The sequence below is a fragment of the Camellia sinensis genome, chromosome 6 (genome assembly GCF_055761805.1).
Source record: "Camellia sinensis isolate YWXY chromosome 6, ASM5576180v1, whole genome shotgun sequence".
Lineage (NCBI taxonomy): Eukaryota > Viridiplantae > Streptophyta > Magnoliopsida > Ericales > Theaceae > Camellia > Camellia sinensis.
In genome coordinates, this window is record NC_138966.1 from 191,837,212 (window position 1) to 191,863,321 (window position 26,110).

The 26,110-nt window shown below is 34.9% G+C and overlaps 2 pseudogenes; both read left to right on the forward strand.

Annotated features, from left to right (window-relative positions):
• Window positions 1-2,740: 2,740 nt before the first annotated feature.
• Window positions 2,741-11,977, forward strand: LOC114308877 (mitogen-activated protein kinase kinase kinase NPK1-like; annotated as a pseudogene).
• A 311-nt stretch (window positions 11,978-12,288) lies between these two features.
• LOC145793936 (histone acetyltransferase type B catalytic subunit-like) lies at window positions 12,289-25,867 on the forward strand (annotated as a pseudogene).
• Window positions 25,868-26,110: the final 243 nt, after the last annotated feature.

Sequence of the window (26,110 nt, forward strand, 5' to 3'; positions counted from 1 at the left end):
ATATTGAATAAGCATTAACCAAATTCTGACATTGAAAGAGTTTGTCTTATTTCTTTTTTACTGTCATGAAATAGCTTTCACTTGGAGACAATGAAATTAGATTCAAAAGTGGACTCAACGTGCTCCACTCACATAAGTACAAGAATTACCAATTTATTCTTTTTCTGTAAAATAAATAATGACGCAAGCATTAACAGTTTCTTCGTCTCCCAAACTGCAATGAAATGCAAAATCAGCATCAGAAGTTGTCCATAAATAGGTGAAACCTGTGGCTAGTTGATTTACTTAGGATGCCCACATAGTGGCCATGCTAGCTAACGGCAATGAGATGCAAAATCAGCATCAGAAGTTGGCCATGCTAGTTGTCCACTGTAAATTGAGGTATGCCATCTATTCTTAGGCTAGAACCTATTTCCTCTTTTAATAGGTAGGGAAAAACTATGAGTCTGTAAGTTGTCAGTAAAATAAATAAAAAAAGCAATCCCAATTATGAGTGGAAAAAGATTAATTTACTAGCAAACAGGTGTGTGGAGCCAACTAAGATTGTTGATGTAAGGCATGAGCATGGCCATGTCTGGTCAATTTTAGCTAAAGCAGAACACAAATGGATAGAAACAAAGAGGAGAAGCCTGGAGCCTAACCAGGAATTTTTTCACAACTTATTTCTACTTCATTCAACCTGAGGAGTTTGTTATTCAAAGAAAACTCTGTTTTTCACAAGCCCTTTCATGGGCATTGAAAGTATCTGCTGCAAATGTTGAGAACTGTGAGAAAAATTGATCCACTCCTCTCCTTACTGGGATCAAGGACATTTATAAGCTAAATTTAGAAATAGATTCTTGCCCACACCCCTTAACAAACGTAATTAATAATACCCAACCCAACCCAGCCTAACGCCCTCTTTTCCCACATCAGAATTGTTAAGAAGCTTGGTGTTTCACCTGTGAGATTAATGTGGTAAGATAATATTAATGCAGGAGAAATTTATCCGAGAAAGGTCAAAACAATTATTGAATTTGCAATGACTTAATAAGTCTTTGTGGCTCAGAGACATTCTATGGACTTTGACCATAGCATGTAATAAAGAAGGACATGCATAGCCAAAATTAGGATATTAAAATGAATGATTAGCAATAACATAAAACCTAGAAGTTGATTCATTCTTGACAAGTTCAAGGTCACAACAATTCTTAACAAAATTATATAAAGGAGCTGAGAAGCTTTTATCAAGTGCGATACATACCGACTACCACATTAATAGTACGTACAAAATGTTGCATAGAATATTACATATCTGCGATGGTTTTTAAAATCAAATATTGGGACCTGGACAGATTCGCCACTTTTGAGTTTCTCAATGCACTCTACAAGCTGTTCGGAGTCAAAAGCATCTACACACAAGCAAACATATATTTTAGATTTACACAAAAGCTCATGTGCATTCTACTGCATTCTAGTTGTACCATATAGTTAGCAAAGCAGAGAAAAAAACACCAACAGAGTTTACGTACAAATTAAAGGCCTATAGCAATACTTAATTATAAATTTTATTACCAGGATGATCAAAGTTATATTCATGTAGTCGTTGTGCTTCTTTAGTTGTCAAGCCACAATAAAATGAATCCTACATATAAGCCACACCAAACATATATCCGAAAATTTGAAAGAGAAATTTGCTTTCATAAAAGAGTGAGTAATCCAAGCCAATCAACCAAGTGTTTATCAAAATTCCTATTGCATTCCATATTGTAGCTATAGAATCCTTAACAACAAAAGTTAAAAAATATACATACCATACATGACATTTAACTCTTTGGTAAAAAAATCCCAACCATACACTGCCAGGTATTTCTCACACTTACGATCATGACCATAATACCAGAAGGCCGTAGTAAAACACTCAATAAAGTGAGCTAGGTTTTTACTGGGGTCAAATACCATTCAATGAAATAATAAACTAAAAGAAAGAAAATTAAAGGAAAAATGAAATTTAGAAAAGAAACAAAGAGAAATAAAGTGTGCCGAACACAACAATTGGTCAAAATTATCAAAAAGTTCATTACATTCACCACCGTAGTAGTACATTACACTGAGCATCAAATTTTAAGTAAGAATACGTATATCAACTTAAAAGTACCTATCAATGAGAGCATCACAGAAAATATAATCATAACTAACTAGCTTGACATTCCAATATAACAAAAAAATCATTACAGATCAAAGTATTTCAAAAAAAAAATTGTATTACCACACTTAAGAGAGGTAGAGAAAGAGGGAAACTCTACCCATGTAAAATGAGACTATTAGCTACAAAGTAGAGACATAATTTTTAAAATGTCAGAGAGTGAAATGTAATTAGATCAAATTTTAGGGTGTCAGTGTAATTTACCATAAATTAAAACAACAATGCTAGAGGGCCACAATTTTTGTAGCCACAATGGCTCAAAACTGCCAAAACGACGTCGTTTTGGGTGCAAAACATGCCAAAACGACGTCGTTTTGACAATTTTGATCCATTGTGGCCACAAAAATTGTGGCCCTCAAACATTTTCCAAATTAAAAGCACTGCGAGGATGTTTGTGCAAAAGAATACGAAAAACAAGCCTTTTCCCTCGCTATCTCTCTCTCATCACTGTCAGTGTTCCCTCGCTCTGCATTACATTCGAACCCTACATTTTCTCTGTCCGACACTAAATCTTCTTCAATCTCTCTCGATCCAGCCTACATTACTCGCTATACAATGCAAGATTTCATCGGCTCAGTTTGCCAATCTCTGGTTTTCAAGCCCTCCGACGATGGAGGTGTCTTCGGAGGCTTCGTTGAGAAGATCGGCTCCATCATTCGCAAATCGGGAATCGGACTCTTCTCAAAGCCTCCAGTCCCTGCACTTCCACCGATTGCCAAGTCTGATGCGATCAAAGTCAAGAAAGACGACGCACCGATTCCCAAGTCTACTGCGATCAAAGTCAAGAAAGACGACGCCCCGACGATTCGGTGGAGGAAAGGTGAATTGATCAGTTGCGGCGCATTTGGAAGGGTTTATATGGGACTCAATATCGATTCTGGAGCTCTTCTAGCCATCAAGCAGGTTAATTTTTAATTTTTATTTTTTTGAAATCTATTTGGTTTTGGTTTTGATTTTGTTACTTTTTAATTTTTTAATATCTATGCAATGCAGGTTTCAATTGCAGGCAACAGTGCTGCAAAAGAGAAAACACAGGTTTTGTATTTCATAAATTAAAATTTTATTTGTTAGTTAAGTAGATTTCATGTCTTTATTTATGCTCCTTCTTTTGTTTTAAATCAGATGTATGATGATGCTAGAGGGGTTTTATACCCCAGAACCTTGACTACTTAATTCTATTACTTCACTGTTTTACCAAGAAAAAAAAAAAGGAAAAAAAAAAGAAGTTATGAAAAATATATGAATTCAATGTATAAATGGTTTAATACAATGTGTTTGTTAATTTTATAATATTTATACAACTAGACAATTTTCTCCCATGATTTTTTTATTTTATTTTATTTTATATTATGAACCAACATGTATTTTCTCTGTACAATCACTCAAGAAACTCTGAAATTGTGTTTGGATAGAATTTGTAAAAATATAAATAATAATAATAATAAAAAAGAATGGAAAAGTGAACGAAACAGGCTTTTATTTCATGCACAAATCTATTTAATTTTTTTATATATATAAATTCAAAATTCTATGATAATTGTTTTTGTACAAATCTAAAATTCAATAGTCAAACTGATTTTATTTGAATAGTTTCTTTGGCTCCAAGCAATTTGGGTGGATATAGAATACTCATTTGTGCATAATCAACATCAATGAGTATAATATGAATTCTAAAGAATCAAAATATTTTGATGGAGATATGAAGTTGTTTGGTAATTTTTAATTTTTAAAGGAATTTCTAACAAGATAGGATTGTAAAGTAGTTAATAGATATTTTGAAGCTAATAATTTTAATATTATTTTAATTTTGGCCAAAAGTCATGATTAAATTGTAACAAATAATTCAATTAGATTTTTTGAATTACTTAAAAACGCCCAAGTTTATTTCTAGTAATAGTATAAATCCGGTATTAGATCTATTTTTAGTGTGTAACGTGACTTCAAACCAATAGATGTATTTTTTAAATTATTCGTGGCATATAGATAAAGGAGCAAATGAACTAAATAATAGATTTTTTAATTAATTACAAATTAAGAAAATTAACAAATTAATTTGAATTTTTTATGCTTCCAAAATTCATCGATTAAATTTTTAAAAAAATAAACAAAAATTTATTGATTTTAGGAGAGTCCAATGCATACATATAATTGAACAAAACTCACAACTTGTTTAACAACCAGCAAATAAATGTTTAAATTTAAAGATAAACACAAATAAAATATTATTTTTTTAATATTATTAAGTTTGTATTCATTTTTGCACATTAATTCAAGTCCTCCTAGTTTTTTCATCTCCTTCTTCTTCTTACCCTCAACTTTAGCTTCTTATGATGATGATTATAAAAAGATATTCATTACTCTCAGTCACCATAGTGCCATACCCTCAACTTTAGCTTCTTATGATGATGATTACAAAAAGATATTCATCACTCTCAGTCACAACAGTGCCATTACTTTTTTGTTTGTCCAAAATATTTGAAAAGGAAAAACACTATGAAAATGGAGAAATGATTGAATAATTTTTAAAAAGTGATTCAATATTAAAAATAAAAATAAAAATATGAAGCACACAATTGAAAAATGTCCGAGAAAAAAAAAAAGCAAATGAAAATAAAACCTTTAGAATTGTAGTGAGATACCCATGTCTTTATAAGTAAATTGTAGATAAACAGGTTTTGAGCAAGTGTTTATTTAGAAAGATGTAGAGAAGTAATCATGTTGTTGTAACAAAGAAGAGAGCATGCAATCAAGAGTTGTGAGTTTTTTTTTTTCCTTCATCATCTTTAATTTCATTTTAGTGAGAATAGTACAACTATTTATGGAGATTGGAATACGAACATAAGAGAAGTTTTTTTTAGATTCTTTATAGAAAAGAAATAAGGATAACTATTTAGGATTTTTATCTTTTTTTAAAAAAATTTTATTTTTAATTTGCTTCTTTTTATCTCTTGGTTTTTTTATGTGTTTTTATTTTTTTTAGATTTTTGTAGAAGAGAGATAAGGATAACTATATTGGATTTCTATCCTTTTATTTGAATTGTGGGAAATAAAGATATTATGTGATTTTTTTTTATTATTTTAATTTTATTTTTTTATATAGGGAGAGGGAGTGAGAAGTTTTGAAAAGTGAAAAGGGAGCTAGAGGGGGGTTCCATGTATTTTTTTTTCTTTTTAAAGTTATGAGAATTTAGGAATGAATTTTTGAAATTTTTTGAGATAACACTGCATTTGCGTATATATATAGTATAGATCGCGTTTGTGGTACTAAGTGCCCATTTGAGAACCAAGATTAAAAGCTGCGTTTTGCAGCTTGGGGGTAAAAGGCTAGATTGGCTTTTTTAACAATAAGTCATTTGGGAAGTCCAAAAAAGTTGCATGTGAAATTACCATTATACCCTTCATGTTGTCTAGGGTTGTACATGGGTGAAAATGTAAATTTACTAAATTGGGTAGGGATATTTTGGTCATTTGATTGTGATGTGACATTATAAACAAATATTAACGGAAAAAGTCAAAAGCAGTTTTTTACGAACTTCCCAAATCACTTTCTAAAAAAGCCAAATACTTGGTAAAAAACCAAAAGCCAGCTTTTTACCAAAACACTCCTAAATTGGTAGTTTTCTATTTTAATGTTTAAAGATTTTTGCTTTAGTTGATTGGCAAGAGTATGTTATTTGAATTTGACCTTTTTTAATTTTTTTTAGGCCCACATTAGAGAGCTTGAAGAAGAAGTGAACCTTCTTGAGAATCTTTCACATCCAAACATTGTTGTAAGTATTTGATTTGCATTCTTCCTGAAGCAATGGTTGTTCATTTTTATTGTCTTGTCTGTCTATTTTTATATTTTTGGTTGGTTTTCTAACTTTACTCGTCTTTTCTTTTTCTTGAAGAGATACTTGGGAACAACTAGAGAGGACGCATCGTTGAATATTTTGTTGGAAATTGTCCCTGGTGGATCTATCTCTTCACTTCTGGGAAAATTTGGTTCATTGCCCGAGTCTGTAAGTTGATTACCACTTATTCAAATTATATATTTTTTGTTTTTGAGTATTCAAGTTTATATCAAATAACACTCTGTCGAGAGGCAAGGCCTGCTTATTGACTTAACAAAATTTCATTTTAGGATTTTTTTTTAATCAACAAAATAAGAAAACTTTATTGATAAAATCAAAACATTACATATGCAGACCATCAATAAAGAAAAGATGAGAGCTCGATAGCATCATAGCACCTCAACCTGATCTCAACTAGGTTGACACCAAGAAGGATGCCCAATCTTGTGCTAGCTCAAGCCAAAATGTTGGTGAGAAACCAACAACAAACAGAAAAATCACCCCAAAACAAAGGAGTAACAAACAATCAAACCGACCCCACCTGTTAAAACTACCAAACAGCAGCCATCTATCCTACAGACAACAATCTCCACAACCAAAAATTAGCCCAGAATTCTGATTCTGTTCCGTTGCCTGGAGCAAGATCTTACTTGCTGAAGGTTGAACGCCACATCATTAATAGAAAAATATATCCCATGTGTTATATTTCAACCATAAAGCAATTCTAACCTTCAGCAACTCCCCAAAATCCGTAAAATCTGGTTGAATTGCATTGAACACAAATTCATTTTTGAGCTTCCACACAGACCACGTGATAGCAAAAGGAATAGAATGCCATATCCTCCTTTCAAACCTGCTACAGCTTGTACCTAACCACCATTCCAGAAGATCTCCAATAGACCCAGGAATTACCCAAGACAAGTTCCACAAATCCAATTATTTAGACCACATTCTCCATACCAAAGGGCAATGTAGCAAGAAGTGATTGACAGTTTCCACATTCTCCCTGCAAAACAGACAATAATTGTTCACATTGGGATCCAAAATTGCAATTCTTTGAAGATAGAAAGCCATTTTCACTCGACCTTTCCAGGCCAACCAACCAACCAAAAGATTTCACTCTTGGTGGTGCACCGTTACCCCACAGCAGTTTAGTAATCCTAAAAGATGGGCCTTGAGCAGACTCACACCATCTTCTGGCAGAGGAAACAGAAAAAGAGCCTGATGGTTCTGCATTCCACCAAGCTTGATCATCAATGTTGATCCTTAGATTGGGAACATCCTCCAATACCTCAATAAGCCTTTTAACCTCCTCCTCTTCCCAGGCTCGTAAAGTCTTTTGAATGAGAACTGCTACCCTCCAGCTGCACATCTCTGGTTTGAACAAAAGACTTAAAGGAGCCATCCTTAGCCTCTAATAAGTTAAAAAGCCTAGGGAAGACATCCTCCAACTTTCCAATCACCAACCATTTGTCTCTCCAAAAGTGTGTCCTTTCACCATTACCAATCACAATTTTAAAATTTTCAACAAAAAATAAGTGCAGATCAACATTTGGCAGAATAGAAGATAATATATCTCGCCAAACTAAGGACATAGATCTAGTAATCAATACATTTGAAATTTCTCCTAGAACCTGTTTGCCAAGTAGGTTATGAGAATGTACATGAGATGAAAAGCTACACTCAGAACTTGAAAACCTTGCTTCTATACTATGTGATTTGCTTGTTTTTTTTTTTTTTTGATATTCTCGCTCAATTTGTATGCTGAGCAGGTTATAAGAATGTACACAAAACAATTGTTGTTGGGAGTGGAATACCTTCACAGGAATGGAATAATGCACAGGGACATTAAGGTATCTTCACCTTCTTGCAAATGATTCTTAACAAGGATAAAACTTCTCTCTCTCTCTCTCTCTCTCTCTCTCTCTCTCTCTCTCTATGTATATATATATGTATGATAAAGGGCTTGCTTTTGTCAGGGAGCTAATAGCCTTGTTGATAATAAGGGGTGCATAAAACTTGCAGACTTTGGTGCATCAAAGAAAGTTGTTGAGCTGGTGTGAACAATGTTTCCTCTATTTCATTTTTTATTTAATTTTTCTAGTTATTTATTTTGTTTTCTTTCCAAGGTAATATTATGTCAAATTATTTAATACCCGAGTTATGTATGTTGCTAGTACAGGCTACCATGACTGGTGCAAAGTCAATGAAGGGTACTCCATATTGGATGGCTCCAGAAGTTATCCTTCAAACCGGTCATAGCTTGTGAGTACAATCACGCATTTCCATGCTTATAGCTGATCTATGATATGGATAAGACAAATGCGACCATGTGTTTTGTCACCTTAGTTACATCTTCAATGTGGATAAAGTTACTCTTACGCATTGGTGTAGTAAATGCTTGCAATATTTTCACTTAAGCACGTACATATACACCATGCTTGTTGCACTCCTTATTTTGTGCTTGTTTTAGCTCATTAGTTTAATATCAAACATTCCAGCTCTGCTGATATATGGAGTGTTGGATGTACGGTTATTGAGATGGCTACAGGAAAGCCTCCTTGGAGCCAGTAGTTTCAGGAGGTATTTTGAAACCATCATCTTCCATAGTTTTCCTACTGAAGTATTTATTTGTTCTGTTGACTACAACTTTTGGACTCGGTAAGATGTTAGTTCATTGTTTGTGAACTAACTAATTGGTGTTTCTTTTAGGTTGCTGCTCTCCTCCATATCGGGACAACTAAATCTCATCCACCCATCCCTGAGCATCTCTCTGCTGAAGCCACAGATTTTTTGTTAAAATGTTTGCAGAAGTATGTTTCACATGCCTATTATTTTTGTTTCTTGCTTCTCTTGCCCTTTGTATCCATTGCCAATTATTTTTTGTAGGCTGATATACAAATTTATAAGAAGATAATTTATGCTTTATTTTTAAGTTTGTTTCATTCTCTTATCCTTCTATGGTAGGGAACCAAACTTAAGGCCTGCTGCATCAGATCTGCTGCAGGTACTATTACACTGCAGGCTAATTTAACTTATCAATTCCTTATAAATTAAGCTCTTGACTCATATATATATATATATATATGTAAGGTTATCTTGTAGCAAAACATTCCTTGATTCTGATGAAAAACACAATGTTAGATAATAAAAGTTGTCACTTCTTTTAATAATTGTTCTAAAAAATGTTTTTGGCTTATCATATGTAGCATCCATTTGTTACTAGGGAGTATCAGGAAACCTATACTGTGTTACGCGCTTCAGTTAAGGTCAGTATAATTGCATGAAACCTTCTTTGTTTGCATTATGCAGCTTTTCTTTTTCCATTCTTATTTTTTTTACAATCATTAGGAAAATTCTGGAAAAAAGATGGCAACACCTGAGATGGAACTTAAGAACTCGTAAGGGTTTTTGTTAAATAACCTTTGGTCCTTTCAAGATATATTATTGTCTGTTATTTCTAATTATAACTCTGAGGTTGAATTTTTGTTTTAGCATGGACCCTATTATCAGGACAACCTACACACAATTGAAGGATGTTCATAATAGTGTGAGGTGCTCAACTATTTATCCTGAGAAGTTCCCAGGAAATGTCCTACATTGGATATCAGGAAATTGTGATGACGACATGTGTCAGATAGATGATGAAGATGATCTTGTGATTGGAGCATCAGCAAAGTTTGATTTTACTTTACATTCTGATGATTTTAATAAGATAACATATTGCTTTTATGCCTTCCAACAAATATAATATTTGTCAGCATAGTAACCCCTATTAACCAATGGTTTGTTTTTTTTGTTAATCTAGAGGTTTAATCCTATGTTTGAGCCGGACGATAATTGGCCATGCAAGTTTGATGACACTCCAGAGAAGTTCCCAAGAAATGTCCCACATTGGGGATCAGGCAATTGTGATGATGACATGTGTCGGATAGATGATGAAGATGAGTTTGTGATTAAAGCATCAGCAAAGTTTGATTCTGCTTTACTTTCTGATGATTTTAATAAGGTAACATATTACTTTTATGTCCTACAACAAATATAATATTTGTCAGCATAGTAACCCCTAACAACCAATGGATTGTTGTTTTTGTTAATCTAGAGTTTTAATCCTATGTCTGAGCCAGACGATAATTGGCCAGGCAAGTCTGATGACACTCCAGAGTTGGAAAGTAGAGTGAACTTATTGTCTGGTCAAACAGTTAACAAGGCTACTGACATCCCTCGAGCATCTGGTAAGGGGAACAATGATTTTACATTTCCATGTAGCCCCTCAGTAGCTGAGGATGATGATGATGATAATGAAGTTATTGAGTCAAAAATTAGAGCATTCCTTGATGAGAAGGTATTATCGCTTCCACTTAAGTTTTCATTTTTGGTTATGGAGGCTTTGGGTCGCTTGTTGTCCAGGGCGATTCATGGCGGTTTGCTGCAGGGACTTGAGGTGGATTATTTGGGATCAGCCCATTGTGATGATGACATGTGTCAGATAGATGATGAAGATGATTTTGTGATTGGAGTATCAACAAAGTTTGATTCTGCTTTACTTTCTGATGATTTTAATAAGGTAACATATTTCTTTGATGCCCTCTAACAAATATAATATTTGTCAGCATAGTAACCCCTAACAACCAATGGTTTGTTGTTTTTGTTAATCTAGAGTTTTAATCCTATGTCTGAGCCTAACGATAATTGGCCATGCAAGTCTGATGACACTCTAGAGTTAGAAAGTAGAGTGAACTTATTTTCTGGTCAAACAGTTAACAAGTCTGCTGACATCCCTCGAGCATCGGGTAAGGGTAACAATGATTTTACATTTCCATGTGGGCCCTTAGTAGCAGAGGATGATGATGATGAAGTGCTTGTGGCGAAGTATGGTTTGGGTAGAGGGGGTGGTGTTCGGGAAGGGTGGGGCTGACACATGGTCGGGGTGTTTGGAAAGGCATTTGGTTGGGTTGGGAGGCATTTTGGCGTCGGGTTCGGTTGAAGGTTGGAGTGGGGTGATTCTGCAGCTGTTAACGTTGCCTACTGCTAGCTCCGGAACTTATTCCCAATGTGTATCAAATATTGGCACTGAAAGTGTTCAAACTCTGTCGCAAGTACAGCCACCTAAGCCTAGTGAATGGAAAGAGATTGTTCGTGATGATTAGGAGCTGATTAATCCAAGGTTTGTGAGTAGATGTTTGATGCTTGCTTTAGTTTGTATTTTCTTTTGGTGGACCATGTTTTCTTTCTGTAAACTGAGAATGAAAAATGTTTTACTGGCAGTACAAGCTTTTGTGAGAGAAAAAGAATATGGGAAGAAGAGCTTTATGAAGAGCTTGAAAGGAAACGAGGCAAGTGAAAATTTACCTTATATTCAAAAGATTATAAAAGCAAGCTGTTGTGTTTATTGTGATTTGCTTGCTAGTCTTCAGGATCAGCGATAGTCTACTCTAGGTCTAGCTTGTTGCATTCTAGGTCCTGTGAGATCAAATCATTGAAAATCTCAAATTGAGTTCTGTTGTGAAACTGCACATAGGACAATCTTGCATCATGCAATTGTATACCTTAACAAGACATGTAGAACAATGTTTCAAAGGTTTTGGACCTCTTTTGATTAAGTGGAATTGTTGTGTGTAAGATTGTTGGAACTCCTGTTACAAATTGCAGAACACAAGCAACAAGAAGTCTGTGGCCTAGAGAACTCTGTTTCAACTGCATATGGTTCCTGGAAGAGGTATTGCGTTTGCTCGTTGAACATGGGGCTCTGATTGTAGCTAATATATATAGTACCACAATCACATATGCTTACATGTTTTATAAAATGTTTTATTCTGTTTATTTACTTGTTTATTTTTTGTGGGAACAAATTTTTAATATGAAATGGGACAATTAGTGAGTTGATTTCAGCTCAGGTTCACTGAACTTGGGGCTTTTGACTGGAGTTGCAAGTTCCAATTTGGTTCATTTAGGTTAGTGATGCACAGCTGGAGGTTGAACGTTAAGAGTGCATTGGCTCCACTCATTTTGTTAATATATTTGGACCCTTAATCGAACCTTATTTGTTAATCTATGGTTTTGTTTCATCTACGAGGAATATTGCTTGGTCAGATGATTAGTCGTGTATGGATTGATTTTTATTTTTTTCCAAAATCATGAACTTCAATTTTTACTTAAGAAGTTAAGTTGGATCTCTGGCTTCAATTTGTGCTTGTTGCAACAACGAGCTTGGTTCTACAGTGTTTGCCAGGCTTGTTTAGCCAATGCTGAGTTGGTGAGCAATTCTAGATGAGCACTGTAGTAATTATTTACGGTAACCAAGGGTTGAAGGTAATACACCTTTTTGCTAAATTGGAAAATTTGGTTAAGACTCCACTGTTGATAATTTGATGCTCTTGAAACTGTATCTTCCCATTATGGCGTCTGTGCGCAAATTTTATTTGGTGATTATCGAACTTCCGTTTTCGTTTCTATCTCCTTTTCAGTAGTTTCTTGCTCTTGTTTTGGCATTGTGCATTCATGTCCTCAGTGTGGAGGCTATGAAAGTTGCATTCATGGATATGCATGCTTTTTATCAAGCCAAAAAAAGCTCCTTTAGTTCATAACATATAATAATATATTTTCCTCCTGCACAACCCAGATCATGCACAATCTCTTGCATGAAAATACATTAAACATTAAGGATATATTTGGGATTGCTTTGATTTTTGATGTTTTTGGTTTTGGTGAAAAGAGAAATAATGAAAAACATTGAAAGCACCTATGATTTTTATATGGTTTTCATTTTTGTCTGAATTTGTTTTCAAAGATTTACAAAGCAATGTAAAAGTAATTCCTAAAAAAGGGGTGTGTGCAGAATTTTTTTCAAAAATAGTCTGCAAACAAGTTTTTTTGTGTCAGTTTCCGTTTTTTCTATTTTCTAGAATATAAAATGAAAACAATACCAAATGTGCCCTACTTGTTTATTTGGAACCGTTCTTTTCTAGCTTGCAAGTGTTAATTTATTTATTTGTAATTTATATTTTATCACAAATCATGCAGATCACCATCTGGGTCAGCAGCATATCTTTTCATGCATATGCTGAGATTACATTTCAGAGCACATCTGATGTAAGTATTTACACTTATCTTTAGCCTGATTCTAGCTTTGTCTTCTGATGGTTTGCTAATGATTTCTATACCTTAACTGTTATAAGGGAGGCAAGGGGGATTACAGATCTGAAATATGCTCTCCAGGTAATCATGGACCACCCATCTTAACCTATTCCCTTGACATCCAATATCCATTTACTCATTGAATTCTGATCTTTAAGTCATTCCTTACAGAATATTTTTGCTGAGAATATTGTTGAGAAAAAGGAGGATTTCCTTCAAACATTTTCAACCGAGTGTGATTATGTTATGTTTGTTTCGTCAATGACTTACCTTTACATTTGATGCTTTCTCATTTTTATAGCGATCCCGGGTTTACCCTTGTTATACCGTGATCCGGACATGTGTCCGTGGATGTTGGTAGTTGTTTATTATTTTGTTTACATCCTTTTACTTCGTATTTGAGTTATAGGATGTGTTGGGCGGATTTGTTTCAGGTTGGTTGAGTTTAGAAACCAAAACTAGTTGCCCAGATTTTTGGCCTGTACGCTCGAGCGGAGGTGTTGGCGCTCGAGCGGGTAATACACCCATCCAGTATTTGTTGTGCAGTGTTGTACGCTCGAGCGTGGAGTTGGCCGCTCGAGCGGATCTGTGTGAGTGGCCGCTCGAGCGTAGGGTTGGGAGCTCGAGCGGAGGCCTGGTTCTGCAAAAGTGCTGGGCGAGTGCATTCTGCGCTCGAGCGGGCGGTTGGCCGCTCGAGCGGAAGTCTGTGAGTGGCCGCTCGAGCGGGGTGTTTTACGCTCGAGCGGAGACCTGGGTTAAAGTCCCGAATTTGTGACTCTTCAAATCACTTTTTCACTTTCTCTTCTCTCTCTTACTTTTCCAAAATCACCATTGTTGAGCCTCTCACTCTAGACTCTACCTTCTCTCTAGGTTTTGATCTAGTAGGAGTGATTTACTCACCTTTGGCCTTTACAAAAAAGTTGTTGATCGTCGAGGGCTTCATTTTAATATGAAAATCTCGGGTTTTGGAGCACGTTGGGTTTTGTCGTCTTCTCCTTTGGGACTCCGAATTTGAGGTAGGGATAACCTACTCCTCTCTATGGGTTTTGTCTTTAAATTTTGGTATTTTGAGATGTTGGGCTTGGTTTGGTAATTTTGTGAAAGTTTGGGGCTTTTGTGTAATTTTACAAAAGTTGGGGTTTTATTCATAATAAACCTAGATGCATGTTTGGCATAGAAAAATGGAATGATTGTTGAATCATTGATGAAAATGGGACCTAAGGGTTGAAATGGTAATTATGGAAAATGGCCTAATTACATTGTTTAATTAATTGGTGAGAAGTGAGGAAATGAAATGTTGATTGAATATCCATTTGTGCATTGATTTTCTGTTTTAGAAATAACTGCTTTGGGCTATCGGTGGAGGATAGTCGAGATTGTTGTAGACAATGCATGATGATTAGGTAAACGGAAACTAATCAATGGAATGTGTCATGGAACTTGACGGTTGATAGAATACATTAATTGTATGTATTGTGTGATTGTATATAGAACCAATGTGTTTATATACGTTATGTGTAGAGGAGGAGATAGGGGATGTACTCCGCGGTTTAGGGGAAGATAGGGGATGTACCTCTAAACCGGATAAGTATTGGGAGAAGATAGGGGATGAACTCCGTAGACACAGCTCATATGCTTGTCTAGAGAAGTGAAGATAGAGCTCATATGCTTATCTTTGTGAAGTGTGGATACAACTTATATGCTTATCTGTGAATGTGGGATATTGTTGTTATACATATCTGTTGAGAATATGGATATAGCTTTTATGCTTATCTGAATGTGAGATATAGTTCTTATACATATCTGTGGAAATGATGATAGAGCTAGCATGCTTATCTGTTGAAAAAGGGAAAATGAAAGGTAACTTAGACTCATAAGTTGTAAGACATAAATATGTGATTTATGTGATTGTATCAGTGTTGACCATCTATCAATTGCTAATATTTTAGGCATTGTCCATGGTTGGTTTAGTGTATTTCTGCTGGGCTGTGGCTCACCCTTTATGGGAATATCATTTTCAGGTGCAGGTAGCATGCCACCTCCAAGGACATAGCTTGGGAGGCTTGAGGCAGACAAGTTTTGTCGTTTTACTTTTGATGTATTACATGTAACTTCAAGCCAAGGGCTTAATGTGTAAACGAGTTAGAACTTTTTGTTGTAACCAGTGTGTTAACTTGGAAAGCTGTAAGCCCATAGGGCATTTTGTTATGATGTTAACATGTAATACTTATGTAATGGAACTCTAATGAATAAAAGAATGCGGTTAGTTTATATGTAAATGCATGTCTTATCTGATGGGTTTATTGTTGTTTTTTTTTTAGGGCGTTACAATTTTATTGTGTTATCTTGGTTGCTAGATTATTGTTAAATTTGATATTGTGATTTTTGTTCTTTGTCACAGATCTATTGTCTCGAAAGGGGAGATATTGCAGCAAAACGCCACCAATGCGCACAACAGTGATTCTAACAGTTATTTGAAGATAGATTGTTCTGATTTGGAGGTGCTCTTTAACGCCTTTGCGGTATTATTGTTAGTGAATAGAGTGCTTTCTTTGTTTTGCATTTCATGGATTTGCTATAAAGACTTGCTATGATTAATGATACTGAATGTTGGGTAGTTAATAAAAGAAATGTTTGTAAAACGACCAACTGAAATGAGAATATTGAGATAGATGGTCTTTCATACAATGGTTAAGCTTTCTTGGCATGCTATCTACTAAAGATAGGATCAAGGATTGGGGTGTGGTAGATGATATATCTTGTGTGCTTTGTAATGTGGAGATGGAATCACATAATCATTTGTCTTTTCAATGCTGCTTTTCCCACTATGTTTGGAAAGAGATTTTGTTGAGTAAGCATGTGAGTAGAAAGAAACCCTATGTCCTTTGTAGCTGAGATTGATTGGGTAGTTCACAATATAGGTGGAAAGTCTTTTGGCCATTCAGTACACAAATTGGCAATGGTTGCTACTATCTATCTTGTGTAGATGGAGAGGAACTACAGAACTTTTTCTCACAGAAAGATAGATGCAAATTCAGTTCTAAATAAAGTGATCAATGACATAAGAGCAAGATTATATTCATGGGAGAATATAAAATAGTCATACAAATAACAAGTTATGTTCTTCTTGGGGATTTCCCCAATAGGGGTCAGTATTGGATGAGATGAAGGAATAGCTAAATACTCGATAGCTAGTTGATAGTTCTTTTATGTGTGTAGTTTGTGAAAATATCTGTTCTGTTGAAAGCTACTAGGCTGTTGATCTTTGTTATAACTGGTTTGACTGGAGGATGCCCCTATAAGGGTTGTATCTATTTGTTTTATGAAATGAAATTTAACTTACGAAAAAGAAAATTAATAATAATAAATGAATTCAATATAAAGAAGTTAAAAGCGGCACTAATTGAAGATAAAATGAGGTAAATCATTGGAGATTTTATGATCTTATGCATCATAGACCAATTAATGCTCATGTAAGGGGTATTGATTTGATGCACTTAGAGGGTGACAAAAGAAATGTAGGAAGACGCGGGAGAACTTGGGTTGAAGTGATAAGAAATGACATGACTATCGTGAACTTGACTAAGAATGTGATTGTGAATGGAGCCAATGGCAAGAAATTGATCCATGTAGCTAGCCCCAAGTAAGTAGGACCAAGGCTTGTTGAGTTGTAGACTTTCGAAAATGTCTTGCCTTTCAAAGACTCCTTACTAGTAGACTTGTTCCCTCGTTCGTTCTTGGGAAGATTAAGGATGAGAACATACTCAATAAATCCATTTGCATCTTCTCACCCCCCACCCGCAAAAATAATAAATAAGTAAACAAAAGAAAAACAAATTCCCTCCGTCATAGTTGCATTTTAGAACACAGTGTAGCCATTACGCTTGAATTTTTTTTGTTGATAATGACAGTTCTTATTTTCTTTTGATTGTCATAATTATGGTTTCTTTCCAATTGGACCAGGTTATTCGGGTTGTGGTAGGAACCATGCCTGTTGGGCACCTCTACAGTCTATTGGTACCTCTTGTTCTTATCCTTGTAGATGGTAATTTTCGCCTCTGTGCTTTCTTATCACATTCCTTGTAATAAAACTGAGCTGCAATTTTTAACCATTCATATCATTGAATCAGGTAGCAATCCTATTGACATTATTGATCCAAGATGCGAGATTCTTCTCATAGTTCAGAAGAAAATTGATCTGCAGGGCGGCAATCAACTTAGATTGCTTGGTTTTGCAGCGATTTATCGTTTTTACCATTACCCCGACAGTTTGCGCTTGCGGCTTAGTCAGGTTTACACTTTTTTACATTAATAACTTGTTAGCTTGAATTAAACAGAACTTGGATTTGGTGGTTCTAAGATGCGTGTTTGATATCTTTGATTTTGTATGTCAGTGGAGTTTGAGAATTGCTTTTTTAGAAACTTTTTTGTTGGCTTTTTTTCGTCTTTAGTGAATTTTTTAGTAAAACGTTTCAAGAAGCCTTACACTTTAGGTTCTACTGAATTAGACAGACTTGAAAAGTAAAAAATAAAAATAAAAATTTATTTGAAAGAAGTTGACTTTTTTTTTTTACTTTAGTTAACCTTTTTTTTTTGTTGTTATTTTGACCATTTAAATCATTCAAGACTAGACAGATTTGAAAAGTAAAAAAAATTGAAATTTTTTTTAAAAAGTTTAAAAAAAATTGTAGTTTTTTTAGCTCATTCCAAAAATAAGATGCAGTTATTTCTAGCATTTGATGAGATTTCTATTTCTATTGTGGGTAGATATTTGTATTGCCTCCTTAACAGCGCAAAGGTTACGGCCGTCATCTTCTAGAGGTGCTTAATAATGTTGCAATTTGTGAAAATGTTTATGACTTGACAATTGAAGAACTTTTGGATTCCTTACAACACGTGCGAACGTGTATTGATATGGGACGCCTACTTGTTTTTAACCCAATCCAGAAAGCCCTCAATTCCACAATTTTACGTGTGAATCAAGAAAATCTCTCAAAGACAAGCCAAACTTAAGCAAATCGACAATTTCATGACTATCATTTCAGATTGTGTTAGAGCTGAGGTCATAAGGAAGGACTTGGGGGCTGCAGAGAAGCGCGGGTGATTGAATTTCCAATAGATTATGTTCAAGAAATGTCGTTTGCACTACTAGAAAAATAACTTTTTGCGTCTAATTATTTGACCGTTGCAAAAAAAATTATTTGCAACGGCAGATTAGCCAAAGCTAAAACTTATGAACCCCAGCCTAAGCAGAAACTTGCGAACCCACTATGCCCAATTTATATTTTCCTTTTTTTTTAAACTCTAATTTCTCCCAAATCTGATTTCGCTCGATCGTGTCTGAGTAAGAGAATCTGATTTCCCTCTCTCGATTTCGCTCTATAGATCACCATGGTCGTCTGAAGAAGAGATCTCCAACGGTATAAACTCTCTCTCCCTCTCTCTTTCTCTCAATGAGTCTCTTCGAATCATTCATTCGTATTTCAACTTTTTCATCTCTCTACTTCGATCACTTGAACTCACTGAACTCACTGTAATTCTTATTCAACTTCTTCTTCTAAACTCACTGTAATTCGATCACTTTTTCATCAATCTATTGATTTTTCCACCAGGTAGCCTAATTCTGGAATCAAGCTTTGGTTTGAATCAATCCTTCCTCATCTACTACAAGTACAAGTTGAACTATTCAATTCTTAATTGTTATCGCCTCACCTTCCAATTCTCACCTCTCTCTCTCTCTCTCTCTCTATATATATATATATATATAGCATTGCTCTCACATGCTTGCTTGTTTTCACCTCCTTGGTTGTAACTGATTGTGATCATATGTCATATAAGAATTGAGCATTTTTTTGTTTGATTTGCTGATGTCTTGCTAGTTGTGTGTTGTTGTTTTATCGAGACAGTAGAACTGTATTTCCATATGTATGTATTCTATGGAGCTACAACTAAATAGAAATAGACACTTGATTGTTTAATTTATTCTGTATAGTTGAATTGTGCCAATCCAATAAGGTTAGATGTTACTTTAGTCCCGGTCCCAATGTCAGAGAGCTTGCATCCCTGAGGGCTAGCTTGAAAGGGTAAGTCCCTAGCTAAACAATCAGAGCTCTTAAATTTGAATTCCTGCCTCTCTATATATAAGGTTAATGGATGGTTATATTTGGAGTTTTATCCTGGGTCTCACCAAATGTGGGATCAAGGGTTCCTCGTCATCTATACTATTATTAATATTATTATTATATACATACAACTCTGTTAGTGTGAACTATTACACTTATTTCCAAATTATCCCAGTATAACTATCTCATATTTTGATTTTGAGTTTCAAATTTTGATAGCCTTTTCAATTTACTTATTTATTTTATTTTACATTCAACTGGTTGATTTCATAACACACCTATATCTATGGTAACACATTCACAACTCTGCTTGCATCTGTAATGTCTATTGGTTATGAGCAGAGCACCCTTGCATTTCTTGATTCTTGGTATCTTGATGATAGAAACATGCAATTTTGCTCTATGTTGGGCAGCAACTAAAGAGATTGTTTAGACAATCCAATTTTTTTTTTTTTTTTTTGGGTGTCCTTTTCTTCCCTTTCTCAATCCTCTTGCTAAAAAAAGATCATTTTGCAGTTTTTATGGATCTTTCACTTTCACTGACAAGGACCAACCAAAAAAGAAAGAAAAAGAAAAAAACTTAATCAAAAAAGGGGCATTCCGAGAATTGAACTTGGGACCTCTTGCACCCTAAGCAAGAATCACACCACTAGACCAAATGCCCTTCTACATTAAGTACTTTATCTATTTTATATATCATGTAATTAATTAGGTTTGAATAAACAATGTTGTGCATCTATAACAGATTTGCTGGTTCAAATAATGATGACAATTCCAGAATCCAGTAAATAGCATCATGGAGTGTTTTTAAGCAAACTTCTTCAATCCCAAGAATGACTTCTAAAATCATAAAATATCAACGATGATAAACTATGCATATTTAAATGTATTGTTCATCTGTTAACATTATTGATCCAATAACTATAAGCAGTGATTTCTAATTCTAGAAAAATATTCATGTTAAACATTAGGTTGGGCATTACATTTTATCTCTCTTCTGTTTTTCATTTTGTGAAATCTTTATGTGCAATTAATTGATTCTGTTAATTTGTTAAATATTGATGTTGGGCACGACCTTATGTGTCCTTGTTACAATATCTGTAAGGGAACACATTGTTTACATACACCATAACAGATCACCAAAATCTATTTCACTAATGTTTCTAAATACTTTTTAGTGTTCTACAGAAATGTAAACACTGATATTTATGATTTTGTTTTCCTCACAATGTTTCTGAAATATGCACTAATGTAGGGGATCACTACCTAATACCATTTGTAATATGAAACCGGCTGCATGATAACAAATTGAAAGAGTGTTTCTCCTAATTAATCAGGATTGAACTGCGTTTGAAAGTTTTTGTTTTTGAATTTGAGTTGAAGATGCTTTTATTGGAAGAAGGTGGTTTATTTTAGTTCTGTGCTAGTGTATGGGCAGCATTGGAGTGGTTTTTCTAAGAGATTTACTAGTTTTTCTAGGTGGTTTTTCCAAATTAGAACCCCTCAATGCTCTTGAAAATGATGTACATGTGCCTAAAACCAAGGGTAAGGAGCATCGACACAAATCAAAAGTTCAAGATGACAAGAATGGAACAATCTCACTTCCAGTGCCGGTCAAACGAAGAAGGTTGCGTGTAGTTGATAAAAAATGCAGTTGGGAGGTTGTGTGCCCCGGCACAGGCTATGCTTGAAATGCTTGGATCCAAACAGCACAGAAGAAAATGTCCAATTTGGTTCTCATTGGTTGCCTCAGAATACCAGTAAGAATATCCTGTAGTGGTGAAAATAATGCAATTTTTTTATTTTTTTTTTATTTTGGGATATTTCAAGTTTTGATCGGTAATCATTTTATCTATGTTAAATGGTTTCAGGGGAGGAGATGTTCCCTTGCCACAGATATCTGTATGTTACTTGAGGATAAAGTAAGTTTTCTGGTCCCATCACTAATCTGTAGCTTTGTCAGTGATATTTTTCCCAATTGGATACTGTCAGGCCATTTACATGTTTGTCGCGTCATTTTTGCATGTTCTTCTATGCATACTTATGCTTGAGTAGTGTTTGAAAAGAGAAGTTTCTTGTGGCAAAAAAAAAAAAAAAAAGAAAAAGAAGAAGAAAACGGCCACGGAAAAGCAATGAAAAATAAGTTTTTGAAATGTACTTATATTCAATAAGATTTCGTATATCTATTATGTAGATAAATTACAAGTGTGGAACACTTTATGGAGCATCAAGTGGCTTGGGTTTCATACCTAAAGTACTTGCTTTTTCACTTCCAGAACTCCATTAAAAAAATTAGGAGCCACTTGATTTTTTATTTTTGATACCAAAAATAGTAAAGAATTATCTATCATATCAGATACTTTGTAAAATTAATTTATTGACAAATTGTGCCAAAAATATATTCTTGTCACTGACTTAAGTTATCTAATTAAAAGAGGAATATATTGAGGAAGGGCCTAAGGAGGTACACGTGGTGGCTGAGATTAGGTTGATCCTCTGATTTTGAAACCTAAGTAGGATACAACTCTTGGGGAGAGTAAGATAGGGGATGATATAAGACCAATGTGGTCAGGCAACGTTGGACTGAGCCAATAATCATCTGGGTAAGATAGTCATAAGGTGTGAGTTGAGGTAGTTCTCTTGGACAGAGAAAGGTAAATGGTCCATGAGTGAAAGTAAGTCACCAAAAATTTAAACCCCTAAATAAATGTTCCATTCCAGATGATATAAAATTTCAGGAGGGAGGTGGGTTTTCAAGGGTGGGCTGTTCCTTAGTGAAAATAAGATTTGAACGTAACACGGTCTTCATAAATTGTGACCTTGGTTATGAAGTTGGCAATGGACATCTATGGGCATATTTCTCTTCTCAACGTCAAATAACTTATTTAACTTCTTGGTTATGAAGTTGGCAATGGACATCTATGGGCCGTTCCTTGAAGATTTATTTGTTGGCATGGTAGTAATTACAAGAAGTGGCTACTAGCTGTTTATTGATGCATCCATCTATGCTGACAAGGAAATTGTCAAATTTACATGATCTAACATGATACATGTTAGGTTATACATATGCATTTGGCTTCATAAATTCAGTTGATTCAACACAAAAGAGCACATTAATACATGTTTGCGTTTCATGATTCACATTATAGCTAATAATATCTGGGACAACTCAATATATACAAGAACTAAAATGAATTGAGGAAAAGAAAAGATAAAAGGATGAAGAAAAGAAAAATACACCAATAGTGCCAAAGCCTGCCCCAACTGTTCAATAATTGCCCATTGTACACTAAAGATGGTCTTGGTTTGATAAAAGGTTTCCAAAATTCTTCATTGCTAATTCTTGAATTATATAGTGAAGTCAGTAACTTGATGTAAACTTCTAAATAGTGAAGTCAAATTTCTTCTTCTTGTTTCCCTTTGGTATTAATCTATGCTAGGACAAAGATTATGTTAATCATGTTCATTTTTCAAATTCTTTGGTTTATTCATTAATCTGATTGGATTGGGTGACCATTTTCTTGTCTATTTATTTGTACAAATTATGAATTGGCATCTATATTTTTGTAATTTACTCCAAGCAAAAGAATTTAGAGAATGAACCTTTTTTTTTTCTCTTGACATTTTCTTTTGAAATAGTTTTATTTTTATTATTTCAAGTTAAACTGCATTAAATTTTCAAGTCACGTGTATATGTTTTTTTAGGTTTTGTTGAGGGAGTAATTGATATAATCGAGCGGGTGATGTTTGGGAGCCAAACTGAGATTATGTTGCTTTTTTTTTTTTTCTTTTTTTTGGAGGACTTGAATCTTTTAGTACAATATATTTTAAGGATGATTGATGGATATTTGTTTTGCATGTATGAAAGTTTATATTTTGTTTGCACACTTACATGTGAATAGGTTAATATTTCTATTAATTTTGTTATTTTTTATTAAAAAAACTTGTTAGGTGCTTGCAATTGATTTTTTTGTTGTAGCAAACATATATGTGATTTTATTATAAAAATAATGATTTGTGACGGTAAAAAAATAGTCGCTAAACGTGTTTTTGATTTTTTTTTTTTTTTTTTTTTTTTTGCGATGGCAAAATAGCTGTCGCAAAAAGTAGGTTAGGTAGTCGCAAACAGTTTGCGACTGTTATTTTGTATAGCGATCCCGGGTTTACCCTTGTTATACAGTGATCCGGACATGTGTCCGTGGATGTTGGTAGTTGTTTATTATCTTATTTTCATCCTTTTTACTTAGTATTTGAGTTATAGGATGTGTTGGGCAGGTTTGTTACAGGTTGGTTAAGTTTAGAAACCAAAACTAGTTGCCCAGATTTTGACCTGTCCGCTCGAGCGGAGGTGTTGGCGCTCGAGCGGGGATTGCACCCATCCAGTATTTCCTGTGCAGTGTTGGACGCTCGAGCGTGGTATTGGCCGCTCGAGCGGGGTTACGTGAGTGCCGCTCGAGCGGGGAGTTGGGAGCTCGAGCGGAGACCTGGTTCTGCAGAAGTTCTGGGAGTGTGTATTCGCCGCTCGAGCGAGATTGTTGGCGCTCGAGCGGGAGTCTGTGAGTTACGCTCGAGCGGAGTGTTTTACGCTCGAGCGGGCCGACTGGGTTTAAGTTCCGTGTTTTGACTTTTCAAATCACTTTTTCACTTTCTCTTCTCTCTCCTACTTTTCCAAAAACACCATTGTTGAGCCTCTCACTCTATAACTCTACCTTCTCTCTAGGTTTTGATCTAGTAGGAGTGATTTGCTCACCTTTGGCCTTTACAAAAAGGTTGTTGATCGTCGAGGGCTATATTTTAATCTGAAAATTTCGAGATTTGGAGCACGTTGGGTTTTGTATTCTTCTCCCTTGGAGCTCTGAATTCGAGGTAGGGATATCCTACTCCTCTCTCTGGATTTTGTCTTTAAATTTTGGTATTTTGAGATGTTGGGCTTGGTTTGGTAATTTTGTGAGAGTTTGGGGCTTTTGTGCAATTTTACAAAAGTTGGGGTTTTATTCATAATAAACCTAGATGCATGTTTGGCATAGAGAAATGGAATAAATGTTAAATCATTGATGAAAATGGACCTAAGGGTTGAAATGTTAATTATGGGAATTGACCTAATTACATTGTTTAATTAATTGGGATAATTAATTGTGAGGAATGAGGAAATGAAATGTTGATTGAATATCCATTGTGCATTTATTTTCTATATAGAAATAACTGCTTTGGGCTATCGGTGGAGGATAGTCGTGATTGTTGTAGACAATGCATGATGATTAGGCAAACGAAAACTAATCAATGGAATGTGTCATGAAATTTGACGATTGATAGAATACATTAATTACATGTATTGAGTAATTGTATATAGAACCATTGTGTTTGTATACGTTGTGTGTAGAGGAGGAGATGGGGGATGTACTCCGCGGTTTAGGGGAAGATGGGGGATGTACCTCTAAACCGGATAGTGTTGGGAGAAGATAGGGGATGAACTCCGTAGATACAGCTCATATGCTTGTCTAGAGAAGTGAAGATAGAGCTCATATGCTTATCTTTGTGAAGTGTGGATATAGCTTATATGATTATCTGTGGATATTGTTGTTATACATATCTGTTGTAGAATGTGGATATAGCTTATTTGCTTATCTGAGAATGTGGATATTGTTGTTATACATATCTGTTGAGAATGTGGGTAGTGCTTATATGCTTATCCGTTGAAAAAGGGAAAATGAAAGGTAACTTGGACTCATAAGTCGTATGACATAAATATATGATTTATGTGAATGTATCAGTGTTGGCCATCTATCAATTGCTAATCTTTTAGTCAGTGTTCATGGTTGGTTTAGTATATTTCTACTGGGCTGTGGCTCACCCTATATGGGAATATCATTTTCAGGTACAGGTAGCATGCCACCTCCAAGGACATAGCTTGGGAGGCTAGAGGCGGACATACTTTTGTCGTTTTACTTTTGATGTATTACATGTAAATTCAAGCCAAGGGCTTAATGTGTATGAGTTAGTACTTTTTTGTTGTAACCAAGTGTTAACTTGGAAAGCTGTAAGCCCTTAGGGCATTTGCTTTTGTTGTTAACATGTAATGCTTATGTAATGGAATTCTGATAAATGGAAGAATGTGGAGCTTTTACATATCAATGCATGTCTTATTTGTTGGGATTAATGTTATTATTTCGAGGGCGTTACATTTTGCGATCACAAAAAGTATTTGCTACCCCACATTAGCGTCCCCAATTTGTGGTCGCATGGACCGTCACAAAAGGTCTTTTGCGACTGTATTTTCATTATTTGCGACGGCTTGTGACGATTGCAAAAAAACACTTTTTTTAGTAGTGTTGTCATGTTCAGGTACACGAATGGTGAAGCTAGTAGGATTGAGATGGATGAAAATCAAACCAATCAAAAGCAGTAGCTGAAGGGACTAGTCGATGAAAGGATGAAAGAGATCAAGTCGATTGCACAGAAGGTATGTCCTCGAAGTTCACGAAGACTTGCAAGGCCATTCCATTGTTGTTTGGTTTGTTTGGTGTCCATGAATCTACCAAGAAAGTGAAAGCTTTGGAAGAGGTTGGAATGCATTGAGGGCTTGCCTGTAAATGAATGAGCTGTTTTCCTTAGTTCTAGGATGAACCTTAATTTGCAGTCATGTTATTTGGATTATTAGCTTGAACTCCTTCATGATTTATGAAGTGAAACTTGAAATCATGCTATTATTCTATATTTTAAGCAGGCTGTAGGTAGGTGCTATTATTAACACACATGGAAAACAACCAACTTTTATGTTCAATTTGTTTTGGCATATTTTATTATGCTCAATTTGTTTTGGCATATTTTATGGC